This window comes from Bombus fervidus, chromosome 15 (assembly GCF_041682495.2).
Source record: "Bombus fervidus isolate BK054 chromosome 15, iyBomFerv1, whole genome shotgun sequence".
NCBI classification, from domain to species: domain Eukaryota; kingdom Metazoa; phylum Arthropoda; class Insecta; order Hymenoptera; family Apidae; genus Bombus; species Bombus fervidus.
In genome coordinates, this window is record NC_091531.1 from 1,253,990 (window position 1) to 1,271,819 (window position 17,830).

Below are 17,830 nucleotides of genomic sequence, written 5' to 3' on the forward strand. Positions count from 1 at the left end.
AAAAAATTGAATTTTAGATATGGTAATAGAATTTATTATACGAATCCAACAGATTGATGGTTCAGAGTGTTACAACAAAAAGGTGTCGTGCGCTAATTTGGGAGGGTTTTTATACTGAGGTTTTAGTCCCTCTGGAGAGGTTATCGTCGGGTGTATATCAGAGGCGGCTATTCCGTTACTATCTGGTTATTCTTTCGATAGCTGTGGCATGCAGGTTGTTTCTTCTACCCTATTACTGCTTCTGACATTCTTGAGCGTGTGACACTGTAAATGCTTTCATCTCTAATATAGTAACTTGTGTCCAATTCTCTATTTTAGATGATTATAATTCTCCAAATAAGATACCTGAATATTCCGCGTAATAGTATTAGGTTGTTCGAAAATTTTCTTTCGTTTTATAAAGAAATAATAGACCCAATGTTTTTTGTTTTATATTAGTTTATTGAATTATGCACGAACATAATAATAGAAATAGCACGAAATGGATCACACCTAATTCAATAAATAATATTAAACAGAAATTGTCGTTCATCTATTATCATCATATGAAACTAAAGATACTTTTCGGACAACCTAAGAGTTTCTCCAACTATTTGTAACCATAGTACAGGATCAAAAAATAGTTCACAATATTCGATCGGGTTACTCTCATTAGAGAAGTTACATGGCGATCCAGATTCTTCGGTCTGCTCGAAGGAATCATGTTGAATATAAATTTCTTCGCCAATTCGTAAAGGGCTCAATGTACATTGATGTGAAAAATCATTGTCACTATCTGAAGTACTTAAAATACGTTGTCAAGAGACAAGAGACAACGCAAGAGCGCATTACAGGAACGATGATCAATCAAAAGATTAAGGTAATACCTACTTGATAGAAAATTTAAGACTCAAAGTGATCATCAAGCTTTAAAATGCTTAAAAAATGTTAAGGATCCCTCATCGAGACTTATGCGATGGCGCTTGAGACTGGAAGAGTACGATTATGAAATTGAATACAAAAAAGGAAAGGAAAATACAGCTGCAGACGCTCTATCCCGATTGTATCCTATCTCCAATGAAGAAATTCAATCCGTATCATTCGATCTAGAAAACCCAGACTATTATGATGACCATATCGACTGGAAAACTAATACAACTCCAGTTCTAATAACTCAAAAACCTAATAGACCACACTTTAAACAAATTACAAAAACCGAACTAGAAGACTTTAACGAACAACACTGGTTATATCAATTAATTAAACACTTTACTAAATGCCAAACTGAATACTTACAAATAGGAATAAACGACAATACCTTCAGCACGTTAGAAAAAGTAAACATTCAACTTATGTTGACATTCTTGACATTCTTGTCTCTTTGACGAGAGTTCTTCAAATTAAACTAATATTTGGACAAGATCCGCCAGTAAACGACGATAATAAACAAAAACAAAAAATACTACGCGAAAACCATAACGAAATCGTAGGACACTTGGGTATACAATGCAGCATGAAACGAATACAAGAGCACCATCACTGGATAAATCTAGAACAAGACGTCACAGAATTTATACAAAACTGTGAAACTTGCCAACGAGAGAAATTGAACCGTATCAGAGCAAAAGAGCAACCCGTAATAACTGACACACTCATTAACCCTAATGACAAAATTGCAATGGACATATTCGGATCTCTCACAAAAACCAAACGAGGTAATCAATTTATCCTGTCTATGCAAGACCAATTGATCAAATATCTCGTTCTCATCCCTTTAAAAGACCAAACAGCCAACTCGATTATCAATGAACTTTTGGATCACTATGTGCACATATTTTCCGCACCTAAAAATATCCTCATTGATATGGGATGAAATTTCGTATGTAAACTGATGGATACATTTGAAAAGGCTTTCAAGATTTGACACATAAAAACTACTTCTTTCCACCCGTAATCTAACGGATCCCTCAAATGAGCACATGCTGTGGTAAAAGACCTTATTCGAACTTACACGATCGACCGACAAAAGGACTGGGATGAAAAGCTAAAACTAATATGTATGGAATATAACACCTCAGTACATGAACCAACCGGACATACCCCTTTCGAACTGACATTTGGACGACAAGCTAACATATCCTCAATATCAAACACCCCCACCCTAACTAAAGAACAATTATTTAACCTCTGAAAAAATCGACATAACGCCTATATAGTCAAAGCAAGACAAATCACCCAATCAAGCAAAAAGCGATATCAGAGAGATCAGATTCGAAAAATTATCAAAACGCAAACGATATTCCAAGTAAAAGATAAAGTATGGGTACATAAAGATCAGAAAACCAACAAACTAGACCACGAATGGCTAGGACCGGCAGAAATCCTCTCATTCAATCCAGCCACTTATCGTATTGAATATTCCAATGGTTAAACGGAAAGAATTCACGGTAACAGATTAAAACCTTATTTTTCATAAAGGCGACCATAACATGGATAATTCTAACTCTCGAATACATTTAAAGCGATCTAGTGATAACCACTAAATTATGCCAACGCTTTCTTAGAACATATCGACGATTGCTATCTGTATAATGAACAAGTAGATATCACTCTTATAGTAGACCTTATCAACCCAATCGATCAAACTAATAGATTACAACATATAATTGAGCTAATAGACCGTCAATGCAAACCACCTTGCGCTTACATACCAGAAATAAACAATCTAAAAATCAAGTATAGAAATCTCCAAAACCTAGCGCATGAACTCAAATTTTTATTACACTATAACAAAAATAAACGCGGACTGCTCAACGTCATAGGTTCAGTATCTAAAACTCTACTCGGAACTCTCCTCGAAAAAGATCTAGAACTCATTAATGAAAATATTGATACATTATTTGACTCCAACAATAAAATAAAAACGATCCTTAGTAACCAAACAGCACTTATCAAACATGTACTAGACGATACTAAGACGAATCAACTCGAAAACCTTACCAACGTCATACGCAAGATTGAAAAACATAACGAGAAAAACGAAATATTGATCTCTTTACTAATCGAGACTGAATCTACCATATCGGAGTTCCATATTAACATCGACGAAATTTTTAACACCATCGCATCAGGAAAACGAGGAAAACAAAAAGTATTATATATATAATATTTTTAGTAATATGATTTAAATATAATTTAAATAAAATTGATATATGTCAGGTTCACATTATGAGTAATATTAGGGGAGTGTAATGAATATTCTCTGGAATTAGCTATCGTTATTATGCAATCGAAGTAATGTTGATTAGCACAAGTGTGAGTATTACAGAATCGACAAGTAACCGCGGAGTTTAGACACTAATGACAATAGTCTTAGGTTCGATAACGAATCCGCAGTCAACGGGAAAACTACGATTGCAATGAGTTTGCTGCTTGCAGAGTATGCAGTAGTAAGATCTCTGAGAGGACGATACAGAGACTCATACTACTTCATTGTAAAGAGACTTCCATTCCTGCCGATCTGCAATTTGGCTTCCGGATTAAATACAGTAAGGTCCACGCAACAACAAAATTTGTGTCAGACGTCTGCTGGTAGTAAAACTCTCCTCATAGAGCGGTTTGCTATAAAAGGTGATATGATACGGTTTCCTTAAGCATCTAGTTCAAGTGACTTGGTCCATAATCTCCGGAAGGTGTCTCATTGAATGGTACAAGCTCGAATGTCGTCTTCGGGATGAATGACGGGCTGCAACAGGGAACGTTCAACACCTCTATCCTGTTTAATTTGTATTTTAGTCATGCTTTGAGGCTCTTCCATCTCAATAGCGACATTAATCTATGCGCGTTGCTCTTTGCTGATGACCTCCTGGTTTACGCGACGGGAATGTATTTGTCAAAAATGAATTCCAGGCTACAGGAAATTTTCGATCGAACTATGGTTTACTGTTGTAGCTGAACGTTCCGTATAAATACTAGGGAGTGGAAGTCTATCCCTTTCGGGCTGTGCATGTCTAGACATTTTAACTTCAACCGTGATGTGACTCGACATTCTCGCTGATTTCTTATCACCGGCAATAGCCCTTATCCGTTCCGCATAAGAAAATGGTCAGATATCCCGGTATATATTTGTATTGCAAATTACAGCTTACATGGCACATTAAGACACAAATGTAAAATAAATCAGAAAAGACTTTTATAACAAATAATGGTTCTCTGCGGGAAGTGTAGTCTTCTGTTCTACAAATTGCTGGCAATAATCCTATCCCGACTTATGCCTGTCCGGTTTAGTTCAATCTCACAGCGGGCCATATGGACCAGCACAGGTGTTTCAAACGGAATTGCCCGAGGCATTGCATGAGGCTGTATCGCTCGAGCTATTTTACATGCCAATACAAATATTTTATATAATTTTATATACTATATACAAATTACACGTAACTTTTAAATTTCTTGTGTATGTAGGACGCGGTCAAAGTGCCATGGATTGACCTGTTTATGTTAGAATTAGCGAAGAATCATAGAGCCGAAGCACTCCTAATCGTCGGTCAGCTTTGGTGGAGACTTATCTAATCCAAATCAGTACTTATATCATTTTTTAAAATGAATTCGAAGTAGAGTATGCACCATCTATTTTCCTCTTCAAGATTAACATTTCAATAAATTCGCACTTGTTAAACATATGAGAAAAGCACTCTGTGCCGTATCATAAATGGAGACAAAAACCCCAAACGGAATAAATCGTAGGTGAAACCTCGTAGAACTTCAATCGACACCAAAACAGACTATGTGTGGAAAAAACAAATAGTGTTATGCATTTGGCGGAAGGCGTAGGATATGGTGTATCATGAACTTCTGAATTTGTTGAAACGATTAATGCTATATTTTATCAACGGCAACTGGGGCGATTAAAGGACGAATTGATGCAAGAAAGGCCATCAGGAGCCAGTAATAGGCGGAAAGTGATATTCTCCAACGTGACAACGCTAGACCACACGTGGTAAGTGCGATTAAAAAAGCGCTGATATACTTGGAATGGGAAGTATTGAACCCAGCGTACTCCGCCGACATTACTCCGATCCATGTAACACGTCTTAGAAGATGCGCTCTTCGTCAACCTCAAGAAATTCCAAGGATGGGTCGGTCATTGGATCGTCTCAAAAGAGACGTCCTTATCCAACAGGATATCTAGCTTTTACCAAAAATATGACAAAAATCGACGGGCAATGGCAATTGCTTTGATCGATCAACATATTATGAAAATAATAATTATTCCAAGTAAAGAAAGGGCATGCATTAATGCATTAATATAACATTGAGTAAACAAAGATATATGTATTCATTCTCCTCGATCATATTTAGTTTTAATGAATATAAGAAAATAGTTTAGTCCCGCTAACATCTGAAATCGGAACACTGTGGAGTGACGCCATCGCCTAAAGCGAAGCGAAGCCACGTACACAAAAAGTAAATTTCTAATATATAATAATGAATAGTTGGAAAGAAATTTCTTGTATTCAACATGTACGATATCAACAGAAACTCCGTCAACAAGTTTCGTAATTGAATCACAACGATTATCCAATGTAACAATTTACGAAGGGTAAGAATTGCGTTGCAGTTTGTGAAAGTATATGTAAAATACGGTCTTTAGTGAGTAATTTTAATTTACAAGAGTTAATGAGTACAAGCAAAACGAGTTTTCACAAGAATGGTATATATATCGAGAAGCCAACATCCTTTAGAAATGAGAATACTCTAAAATACATAATTGGCTGAGCTAGCATGGAAATCAATTCAGTAAAAATGGGTGTGACCGCGGACCTCGAGAAAATCGCAAAAATAATTAAAGACTTCGATATTATATTGCAGGTAATTTATGCACCATACCAATTGAACAAAAATCGAATGCAGTCGGTTTCCGAAGATCGAGATGCTACTATGGTATAGCTAGACTGCGGACTTTTAGCCATTTATAAGAAGTTTTGCAAAATTGCACAAAATGCACATAATATGAAAGAGAAACAATATTCAAAGTACAGTGCTCCTTATAACATTTTATAGACAATACAACTTTCTCTTGAGGTTCATTTTTTGATTCTTCAAACCAATAACGAGTAAATAACGAGTTCAAGCAAGAAAGATAGAAAAAAATAGACTGCCAGCCTGAATTTCTATAAAAAAAGGACAAATGTTTTGTTACTTTAATTTGTTATGTTGTGCTACATTCTCTTTGAACAATTTTGCTCTTGTATTAATTACAAGCTTCTCAGTAGTGGCAAATAAACGTTGGCTCATTGTTTGTGTTACGGAGAATCGAAAGTACGTATTTTGCAAATTTTATGGCTAAAATAAGAGCTTGAATCATTTAGTTGTAAAAGTCAACAATTTCGCTAATAAACTCCACTTCTTTTGTCACTCTATCTACTCTTCAAAATCTACTAAAATCTTTTGTATAAATCTTCGGAAGAAAATCTTTATGTACATGTTTTACGATATCGCCTGGTTAATTAATTAGCATAAAATATTAGGTTGAGTAGTTCTTTTTGCTTTCATTGCCTAAATCATATTACTACTACCTTTGAAAGAGAGTTTCAACCGTTTACAATGTCTTGCAGGATTTTAACAGCTTGAAACACTACAAAGTTGGTGGTTCAACGCTTTGTTCAAGAAGAAAAATTTACGATTTCTGTTACCAATAATCTTATGATCAGGTGGATTATTATTACCAGATGGATTTCGGAAATATTTCTATTTCATTTCTACATCCTTCAAGCCTTAAATAATAGCCTTTGTTTGTTCACACCCTAATTTGTTACTGGCAGAATACCTTCGTTATCTTTAGTTCCGCACATTATTCTGAAATACTTAGGTATTTCATCATAATAGTTTTACATCGCCAGGTATTGTCTGTTCGAACCATTTGACGATTTATTCAGTTTATTACGGTGCATAATTATTTCAGCCTTGAAAACTGAAGATATTATTACATTCTGATAATTTCTGATATACATAACATCATACAATCATAGTAATCGCGTTCCTCTGCTCACTGTGCTCATTCCATTGTACTGCACTGTCATGTAAATCTTCCGCTACGTATAATTTAAAAATACGTACCTTTAATTTGTCCAGCTGGACATTCGGTAGATTCTTCTAGCTTTATTGCTAATTAACATGTGGATGGCTACCCCAAGCGGAATACTATCTTCCAGTTGCTCTATTTTATTTCTTTAGTGAGGTTAGTGAGGTGTTTTCTCTTTAGTCTTCTTTTTATGGGAGTTCTGCTCGCTTCAACAGCCAGCTGGTTTGGATTTGTTGCCGTGCTTTCCTTGTATTTCTGTTACGTATCTGCCGATTTCTTCTTTGACCGTTTGGTATTTTTAAGTCTTTTCGTATATCCCCGTTTCTGACATACCATGGGGCGTTAACTATTGTTCTGAGTATATTCGATTATATCGACTCTAATTTATTTATGTGACTCATCTATGAAATCTGTATTTTCTTCCAGTCGCGGGAAGACGCGGTAGCGTTGAAGCGCGTCACCGGGAGTTGTAAATCGTTGTTACGATTAAACGAATCGACACCACGAGCAGGGCGATCCCCTTATTTCTTGCGGGATAATAGGGGTGTTTGGTTTTGAATATAACTGGAATCTACAGTTATATAATCTATATCTATTTATTTAACCAGCCTACAATACTTGTTGCGTCGACAGATATTGTTTGACTTCGTCGTGCCGGAAAGTACAATAATTGATTGACCCGAAGGTTGATCGATTTGATGGGTAGAGCACCGAGAACTCGACTTTTGATATTTTTCGATATTCATTAAATTCGCGATTTTATTCGTCAGGGCTTAAGATGTATACGGTATGATTTCTGAAAAAAGACTAACTGCCCTAGGATAAATTCCTTGTCCTCTCGGGGAGACGACCCCCACCGCGCTCGGATCACGCCACCGCTCGCGCCGATGATCACGTATGCCGACTTCTTTGTGAAAATAAAGAACGGACCGAAATCGACGTTTCTGGAACTCGCGGCCGGGCGGCAACCATGCGCTTGTAACATCAACTACACCTCGATCTACATCAGAGACTTCGGAACCGATGGGCTGATGATAGAAATAAAGATGCGACCGCACTCGGCGACAGTGTATGTCGGCGAGGCGAAGTGCTCAATGAACCCTCAATATCCCAACGGTCCTTTCGCCGAATATTCGAGAACGGCTAACAAACGCGTGGATAGTGGGGATATTGAGGGATGACAAAGAAAGAAACAAATCAGTTTTTAAAGGTGGAATTGTAGGAGCGTCAGTCTTAAAAAGTCGCTCCTAGAGTTCGGAAGTCAAGTGTAAACCAAGTGTGAAGAAATAAATTCTGTCTTTGTATTTCTTTATTTTCGTTATTTATCTTTTATTTTACGTCTTCGATTTTTCCTTCCTTTTTTCTTTTTTATTTTTGTATGTTCCGTCGGGAAGATGAGACGATTCGTATATGACGCTGGAGAACCACGAGAGACGGTTAGAAACACGAACCATACTAAGCCTCGCGACGTAACAAAATCTGATGGACATGTTGAACAACATGACCCAGATCTTGAAGGTAAAATATTGCAACGCGATTAAAAAAAATCCAATATAAACTAATGTGAGCTGAGAGGGAAGGAAATTCGAGCAATTTCTACCTTGAAGCTGAGCAAGCTCGATATTTTGGGAGTACGAGACGGGTATGGGTTCTCGCTGCGTAATACCACACCTCGGAAAACCCCAGTGGATCTGATATCGTTCTTATGAAGAATTTTGAAGAAGTTGGCGGGCCCATACAGCGCAGCGGCCGAGAGTAGCCGAATTCGATCGGCTGGCTGGTACGCCAGGCCCCCGGGCGTGTTTTTGCGTCTTGCGTGGAGAAGGTGAAAACCGGAGTGGAAAGAGGAAATCGGAGGCGGCAGCAAGCGACCCGAGATTCTTCTTCTGGGACGAGCTGTCATTGCGCGAGGTTGTGCTATGGGGGATCCGACGACAAGATGTCGTCCGGTTCTTTCGTTGCTACTGCATTGGGTAAGCGATCGTAAAAAAGAACAGCTTACCGAAGAGTTTTGAAAAAGATGAAGACACGCGAGCATAAAATTCGTAGAAAAACGTTAACTTTATAGTGAACCACGTGAGACTTCAAAGGGAACAAAATTGACGAACTTCCTTATTTATTATTAGTTTATGGCGTCATTTTTTTATAGTTTAAAATTGGACAATCTATTGGACCAGCACGTAGTAATGCAACTCTTGAGTTGAAAACAAATAGAAAGAATAGAACTGAGTTGCTGTCAGTTGCTGTGTAAGGTGCAAAAATAGTAGAAATCAAGATCAAATAAAACATCGTTTCATTCGCTAATGAGCGTTTTCAGTTGATAGATATTTTGGGATTGCATTTTGCACGCTGTACAAAATTGAGAAAAGTTATATTTTCTCAAAGCTTCAAGTTCGTATACTCAAATGTACATAAATAATTCACAATTCAAAATACCGTGTAGCATTCACTTGAATCACTCAAGGAGGAGGAGTGTTGGAGATCCAAATTACGCGATAATAAATTACCAATTTATCATCTATTGTCTATTTCCATCAAGATTATTTTCTATTTCCACCGTACACGCAACAGATTTTCTTTCCCATCATGCGACTCGAATATGACACATTTTCCAGTCCAAGCGGATTGAGCCCCGGTACCCCAAGAGTGCAACTCCATAAGTAATCTTCTTCTAAATCTCCAACTTTCTGCAGCTACACGTCTCGTCTCTTGCCGAATATCGAAAAAAGCGCCTTCTCTCCACTTCTGAATATCGTAAATTAATAACTTCATTTTACTTCGCGGCAGACTATCCAAAAGTGACCGAACGAAATTCAAAATTTCTGCCGACCGTTGTAAACAACTAACAGCTACAGCGCTATAGTTCACTTCAATATGTTCTTGCCACGTGTTCAATCTACGAGTGTGAAAACATCCCAACAAACGATATCCCATCTAAGAGAGAAGGAGTTATGTTCGCGCAACATATTTTTTTTTCATATTTATTTAAAGATCGTACGCTCGATTTAGACTATGGAAAATGTAGGGCCAACGCAAAGTAGAAAACGTTTAGACGAAAATCTTACAAACGCCACGATTTCCTCCTATTCGCCAGTACTAATTTTTCCCCAACTTCAGAGGTGTGAAAAGGGTAGTAAGAAAAGTTAGACGGGTTCAGTTGGTCAACAGATTCCCTACAAGGAATCTCTGCAAGATTGAGTATCAAAATTGCACGTATCACCGAATTCAGTAACTATGCTGTACATCGAATTACTATTAAACATTATTTCACATTACCATTTGACCCTCGGTGATCCATATGGCCAGAAGGATTAGATTCTTGGTTCGTCGCAATCGAAACTTAACTTCAATTTAATATCTTTTATGAAATGTCATGTTTTCTGAGGTAGAGTCAACACGTAGATACCGTTATTATTACACTAAAGAATCATAAGTCATGATGTATACAATATGTCCATTTGAAGTGTATACGCGCTATTATTTCTATACGTATAAAAATAGGAGAAAAAAGTTTCATATAGAAATTGAATGATATCAAGAGAGACTCGTACTCCTGTTATTAAGTGCTCCAACCTATGAGCGGCAATCGGAATTTGAAATAGATATATCGCTAGAAAAGTACCAGCAAACACAAAGAAATTCGTTTCGAGAAGTTTCTGTATCGGTTTATTTTTTCACCAGTAGTATACTACGTTATTTCCGAACATTTGAGATCTTATTTCAACTAAAGTATATAATTCTAAAATTTAGTTTTGGTGAAGATTAGTTTTGGTGCACATTGCTTCTATTTTCATATTCAAAACTGACAATCCTGTAATCTCGCTTCTTGGACTCTCACGCTCAAAAATGGTTTCCCGCGGTGACGATTTAGTTTCATTTTATACAAATTATAAATGAAAAATAACGAGATACATGGAGATGGAACTCATTTCAAGTATGAAAATGAAGTTAAGTGAGCAGTGAAGTTGTTTATCAATAGTTTACCAGAAGTATCCAGCAGTAATTCTTCACTGATAGAATAAAGAAACTTATCACGCGTTGCCAAATATAAATTGATGCAAATGGCAATTATGTCAAAAAATAAATAAGAAATTTTGTAGGTAATGAATTGAATTTTCATTTCTTTTCTCTTTCATTTCAGTTAACCGTCGTAGTTCACGTTAAAAACGAAACTGTGCCTTCGTATCTCGCAAAATAATATGAAAATGAATAGTTTGTGTTGTTCGATGATTCCGTTAAACGAAATAATGTTAACATCCATATACCTTTTGTACGTTAATGTCTACAAAAAGCTAACTACATACATTAAAGGAAGCGGTTTAAAACAGGCGGATTTTTTGGCTACATTCTTATACTACAATATAAATATACATAACAATAAGATAGTTAATAACTATATTAAAACAATATATATGAACAATATATACATAAGGTCACCGCAGAAAGTATGCTGACATCCTACAATATGACCTTTTTAAATCGGTTCTTAGTTGTTATTATTATTCTTTTTTATCTACCAAACCTACCAATCGGTCAAAACTCGTAATTTGTAAACAACAGTGGTGTAACCGATATTGTAACGTTTCATATCATATAAAAAAGTATTATCCTATTTATGTCGAAAAACTGTAAATTTAGATTATTTCGTACGTTTAATTTGTCGTATGAAATGTAAACATAAGACACGAAACAGTATTATGTTTACGTTGAAACAAACGAAAGACAAGGACAACGTAAACACAAGAGAACCGTTTCGCGCCCATACCTGGCTTTCATATGACGAATTCAAGTTAAGATATCTGATGAATAGTTCTTTTTAATTTTTTCATAAGGAATACAAACATAGATCGATGTATGTATTAAAAAAAAAAAAAAAATGGCTCCATTTGCAAAAATAAAGTTGAAATGGAACCCTACTGCTAGATTTACAAAAAAATAATTTGCGCCGTATGTGATGTCTTCTTTCGAACTAAACAATTTTTGTTAAAACTTTTTCTGATAACATCAATCTCACGCGAGATATTCTACCGCTTATTGTTTCGCCATTGGTTAAATATTGAGGTTAGGTTTCTATATACAATAAATTTCTATGTATAATAGAATATCTACATATACAATACATATAAAAATTGAATGTTTTAGATGATTTTGTAGATATCAGACTCGGCATATTATTCAAATCATGTCCATATTTAATTGCAATGACTTGCAACAGAATCTGAGAACTGAGGTTTGTTTTTTTCCATTCATAATTTTTGGTTGATAAATAGGAAAGATAACGAATGAATATACTGTATCACTTTTCTTAAATGAAACAATGCATTTTGCGATTAAAATGCGGACATTATAACAAATAATACAGCAATAGTAGGTAATCAAAAAGAAGTAAGGAAGAAACTTATCATAACAGCATGGAAAAGAATTTATGAAGAATTGTGTTACTGAAAGAAACTTCTTTGTGTATCACGAAGTGCGTCAGAGGAGGATTCTTAAACAAATTTCGGAAAAATTACTATCTATCAGATAAATATAATAAGAAATTCGAAGAATAATTAATAGTAACAAAAACATAATTATTTTATAAGAACATAATATTCAATTATAGAAACAACTATACGTTAAGCTCTATTATTAATAACCATTATAGATGACCGACTTTATTTTTGGTTCTCAATAAGCATTATCTTTGATGAAAGCATTTTTTTGCGGAAGAAAATAAAACGGGAAGAACTATATAACTTTTATATAAAAAAATTTAATCAGTATGTTTAATTAAAACTAAAACATAAATACGTATAACATCAATCTTACATGAACATAAATATGTAAATGCAAGTAGTACATTAGAGAAAAAAGATATAATAAAAGTAGGAAAAAAGAAAAATAAATATGAAAACTGTATTGGTTTCTACGACTTACTTCCACATGTGGAATAATCTATCTGGTTGCCGTATGGCCCATCCTAGAGACCGAACAAAGTTATTAAATTAAAATAATTCATAGGAAGTTTGTAATTCTTAAAATTTGCAAGTATAAAATATTTACCCTGAGTAAATCCTTTTTATAGAAAATTTACAAGTCGACTTTCGAATAACCAGACTTTATATTTTATCTAGCACCTAGCACTCTTAACCGATTGCTCAAACACTTGCTAAACACGAAAATTGTAACGTTCAAATAGGCAACTATCCGTAGCACGTTCACACTACAGCGTCTCGAATATGAAAGACTGTTGAACAATATCGTCCCTAACAAAGGCAGATTCGTACTGCTTGTTGATTGGTTACGCTTCTGGACTATAACCCTGTACGCTGCGCAAATGTCTCTACGCCGATTATATTTCAATTTTACTACAATACATTAACGACTTTACATCTTGAAAATTGTCACTATTACGCTGCTGATTTTTATATAAATATTATATATCAAAGTGCATACAATATGTAAATGCAGAATATATTCAAACTATGTAATAATTATACAATATTTTATATTGTGAATACGATCTTAATTGCTCATCATGATCTTTTACTACAGTTTGTTTACTGATTTTCAAATTTAATGTAAATAAAAATCTCAATTAATACATATAACGTATAGAATATATGTATATATAATATGTGTATAATATATAGTACAGTATGTGTATATATTATGTATATCATAGTAACTAAATTATGTGTATATATATATAACATATAGAACATATGTAAATATACATATAACGAATAGAAGAATTATTCAATAAAAATCAAAAGTTTTATATGATAGCATCCAATGAAATAGTCTTTTAAACAGTTGTTTTTATGCTGCTATGAATAAATTGAAAATCTGTAAAATCCACGACCAACGAAGATAGTTCGAATCTATGTATATATGTATATACTGCACTCTTTTTGCGCACGCGAGAAGGGGAAAATGCAATAGGCATAGAGGCTCGCGCCTCTGAGTTATGTTGGATTCGGCAAGATGGTAGCGCCATATCTAGTAAAAAAAACCCCCCTCTTCTCACATTCTGGAGCGGTAATTGAGGTAATTTCAACCCTGGGAACATCATGCAGCATTTCTTAAGGGTTGTCCTCTACATAAGCGTACGATAAGATGGTGGGTTCTATAAAAACAAATAAAAAGTTTCCCTATAATTTATCGAACATAATTATTGAAAAAACAAAAACGGACGAAAGATGTTCTTTTTGAAGAAAAAATTAATAAATAATGAATAAAAATGAGAATAAAATTTTAAATAATAAATTATTTAAGAAGTTGCCGACAACTTGAATTTTGATGCGCTGTAGAAATCAACATTTTCAATAACTTCATCCTTAGCAATTTACTGTCGCTTGGTTATAGTTCCCGAAATATTCGCAAAAAACTGTCAATAACACTACATGTATATCTCTAACACAGTCGCAAGCATAGCTGACACGTTCGCCGCTTTGTTCGGCGTATTGCTTGGCGATTTATTTATTTACATCCATTAAACATTGATGTTTTTGTGTTTGAACTATACTTTCCACATCTAACAATAATTAATTATTTACAACTGCGTATTCGAGACTGTAAGAGTCATTGCTGATATTGGCTGAAATGTATTTAACTTGAAATAATAACAATAAAATATAAGGCTTAATATAAACTGTACTTATGTTATTATTTATTTCACAACCTGGCCAGCCTGCTCACGGGAGCCGGATTTAAGAGACTTAGATTATTCTAAACCTAACTCATACCATTAATGATATTAATTTTTATTACGCAGTTCTGCAAGCGGCTATAATTCGAAGGATCCTTGGAATACCCAAGTTCGCCCAGTCTTTGTTTACATATTCCATATAAACGGAAGATGAGAGTTAGGTTTGCATTAGCTTCCTAAATTCGGCCACAGCAAAGTAGTTGACAAACAATACGATCATGTACGGTGCTACAGACACACAATAATATGTATCATTCATTGTAGTGATGGTACCGACAGATTTTTGCAAAGATCTCGCAAAATAAGGACGAGTAGTGGTAACATGCAAAGGAAAAAGTTGTTCAAAATGTCGATTTCTACGACATAGTAAAAAATCACCGAAACCCGCGCTGCCGCAGTTTTTTATATAATAACCAAATTTTATTCGTTATTCCTTATTCGACAGAGTACCGATTTTAGGATACTAATATACAAAGTATCCGAATTTAACCTATAAATGCGAATTGTTCGTAAACTGCTTGCCGTGTAAGAAAAATGTTGAAACAGGAATTTAATGGTTTCGCGAATGTAATTTGTTTTAGTAAATGTTTGTAAATAGACGCATACAGGACATATGAAGGTAACATACGTTTTCTTGAATGGAATCATATAATTTTTAATGCACCAAGAATCATATAATTTTTAATGGCCAAAGAAAATGCTAATGCTCTGATTGTAAACACAGCCATTTGATTTTCTTATGAAAATAAATCCGTTATCATCATCGAATAATCCTAATCAAATCCAGTTTCTTTTTATGATAACGTGACGGAAATCATAGAAAACAACGGATATAACATAGCTGATTAAATAAACCAGTAACACCATAAATTAATTAAATGCATAAAACTGATATTACTTGTCTACCAACCAACTAATCAAACAGCACAAGTTATGTGATATAAACAACCTAATGAGATATTTCTTTCAAACACGCGTCCGAAATCCAAAATGGCACAGATTTTCGTCGAAACAGAAACGTCCAACTGCTTCTTCTACAGCCCATTTTCACTATGAATCCAATAGAATACCGTTTGGCCTGAAAAATGCACCAACCATCTTCCAGAGACTAGTGAATCTAATTCTACCTAGCCACGTAGGCAAAATTCCACACATTTGGATGGATACATGCACATTGTTCATCTTCACGGGCATTTATATATAAAGTCACACATACCTATTGTCTTCATAGTTGTTCGAAAATCGGTTTACCTGAGCGTGTGACACAAGCGAAACAGGAAAAGGTGTGAGAGTCGGCTTGATAAAGTTACATATCGATCAGACAATATTAACCCAACAACGAAACTTTCTCATTTTCGATGTTTTTTGAATAAAATCTTTGTAAGCATAATTCGAAGCTTTTTCTGATTAAAACAAGACCAAACACGATATAATTTGGGGCATGGTTTCTTATTGCGTGACATTAAACTTATTTTCTCCCGTCTATTACATATACATATAAATGTGATTTAAACTATATCGTGTTTGGTCTCATTTTAATCAGAAAAATCTCACAAAAACGTCAGTAAAAATTGAATTTAAAAAAATCAAACATAAAGTTTAACCATTGTCTCATGGATAATTAGTATTTTTTCATGAACGATTGAATTCGGATCATTTTACACTACTCAACCGTCGAACTTCACGGCGTATAGGGAACAGTAGAGCCCTGTAGGTTGATTTCCCCACAGTAACGGGAATGATGACCGATTAATTACGAGAAGCATAGTGGCGATCAATTATACAGAAAATATAACAAATTAATTATAAAAATAGTATCCTAATAAATAATTGATATTGTTTTACGAAAAGAATAACTGTTAGGATTATATGCAAGCGTTGGATCAAAAAGACCGAATCTAAGACATACCTTGACAATAACAAGACATACCTTGACAATATTCATTTCTATTCGAATTAAACAGACATTTTTTGCAGTTTCGCATATGCAGTTGTGCATGGAGGCTTCGAGCTCGCCCGACTCTCGATTATAAACAGAGTATAAGCGGCAAGAAATACTGACGTACGTTCTACCACAAACGCACCACATAGAGTTCACTGTAGCGATACTGACAGTTTCACGTGAATACCTCGGAAACTGAGCGATTTCGGCCATTATATTTATCGGAAAAAGTTATTCAAACTATCAATTTCCACAATATGACCAAAAATCATTCAGTTTCGCCAATACGTTTGTTAATATGTAAAGACCGGGAAATCTTGGCTTGACTAAAACGATAGTCGAATGGACGCGTATAGTCGCTCGAATATTCGGAGACACCGATCCAGCACTAGATTGAGCCACTATAAAGCATACTGCAAGATTCTAGCGTTCTCTAGAATGTGTGAGAACAATGAGATTCTCCAACGAGACTCGCTTACCATGGGAGTTTTGAAGGCAGTTTTGGACTGATCAGCGTTGTATGTATTTTAATTATTGCACATGAAGTTAATATTCGCCGTCCAAGTGGACATCATATTTCGATAAATCAATCAAAAGATTTCTAAACGTAAATGTTACTTTTCTGTTGGTTTAACAAGCATCGATTTAATCGAGCTAAACTTTTTAATATCTGGTTTAGTTCAGAGGATCTTAAAAGGGTTAAATTCGCCACTAGTTAAGAGTTTTCGAATACCTTCGTGAACTATTCTATGATAAGATTCTTATTTCAAATTAATTGACAAATTACAAGTTAATTTCATAATCCAATCATTGGAGTATGAAAAATCATTGTATATGGATTTAATTTAACTTGATCTAGATCTCTGTATCGCTACCAAATATTGTACAGAGAATGAATATTTGTTGTTGCGCCACCTAAAAACTTTGCGCTAGAATTTCCACAAACTTTGCATAAGTTTTTCAGGTGGCGCAATGCCAAATATTCATTCTCTGATATCTGACATCGACTTATGCAGAGAATCGTGTTGTTAAGTCAAATAGCTCTGTTGACTGAGCTATTAGTCGTTGATACGATCACAAGTTTGGACATGTTTCCTTGTACGTTGAATTTCTTTTACACCTTTAAAACGCAAAA

General features: G+C 34.9%; 3 long non-coding RNA genes across 5 annotated transcripts in view; 1 reads left to right on the forward strand and 2 right to left on the reverse strand.

Moving 5' to 3' along the window:
- Positions 1 to 8,347, forward strand: part of LOC139995186 (uncharacterized) — a 78,457-nt gene extending 70,110 nt beyond the window's left edge. For both annotated transcript variants that reach the window (XR_011801900.1, XR_011801901.1), the window contains one exon: positions 7,881 to 8,347. This is a non-coding gene — a long non-coding RNA (uncharacterized lncRNA). The remainder of the gene's footprint in view (positions 1 to 7,880) is intronic.
- LOC139995177 (uncharacterized) overlaps positions 1 to 17,830 on the reverse strand; it is a 189,670-nt gene that overhangs the window by 23,781 nt on the left and 148,059 nt on the right. The window lies entirely within an intron of this gene.
- Positions 11,586 to 13,324, reverse strand: LOC139995176 (uncharacterized). Of its 2 annotated transcripts, XR_011801887.1 has the most exons (4): positions 13,106 to 13,324; positions 12,980 to 13,022; positions 12,181 to 12,548; positions 11,586 to 11,872 (listed from the first exon to the last, which is right to left on the reverse strand). It is a non-coding gene; the product is annotated as an uncharacterized lncRNA (long non-coding RNA). The 2 variants fall into 2 exon arrangements; XR_011801886.1 differs by lacking the exon at positions 11,586 to 11,872 and having other exon boundaries at positions 11,948 to 12,548; positions 13,106 to 13,323.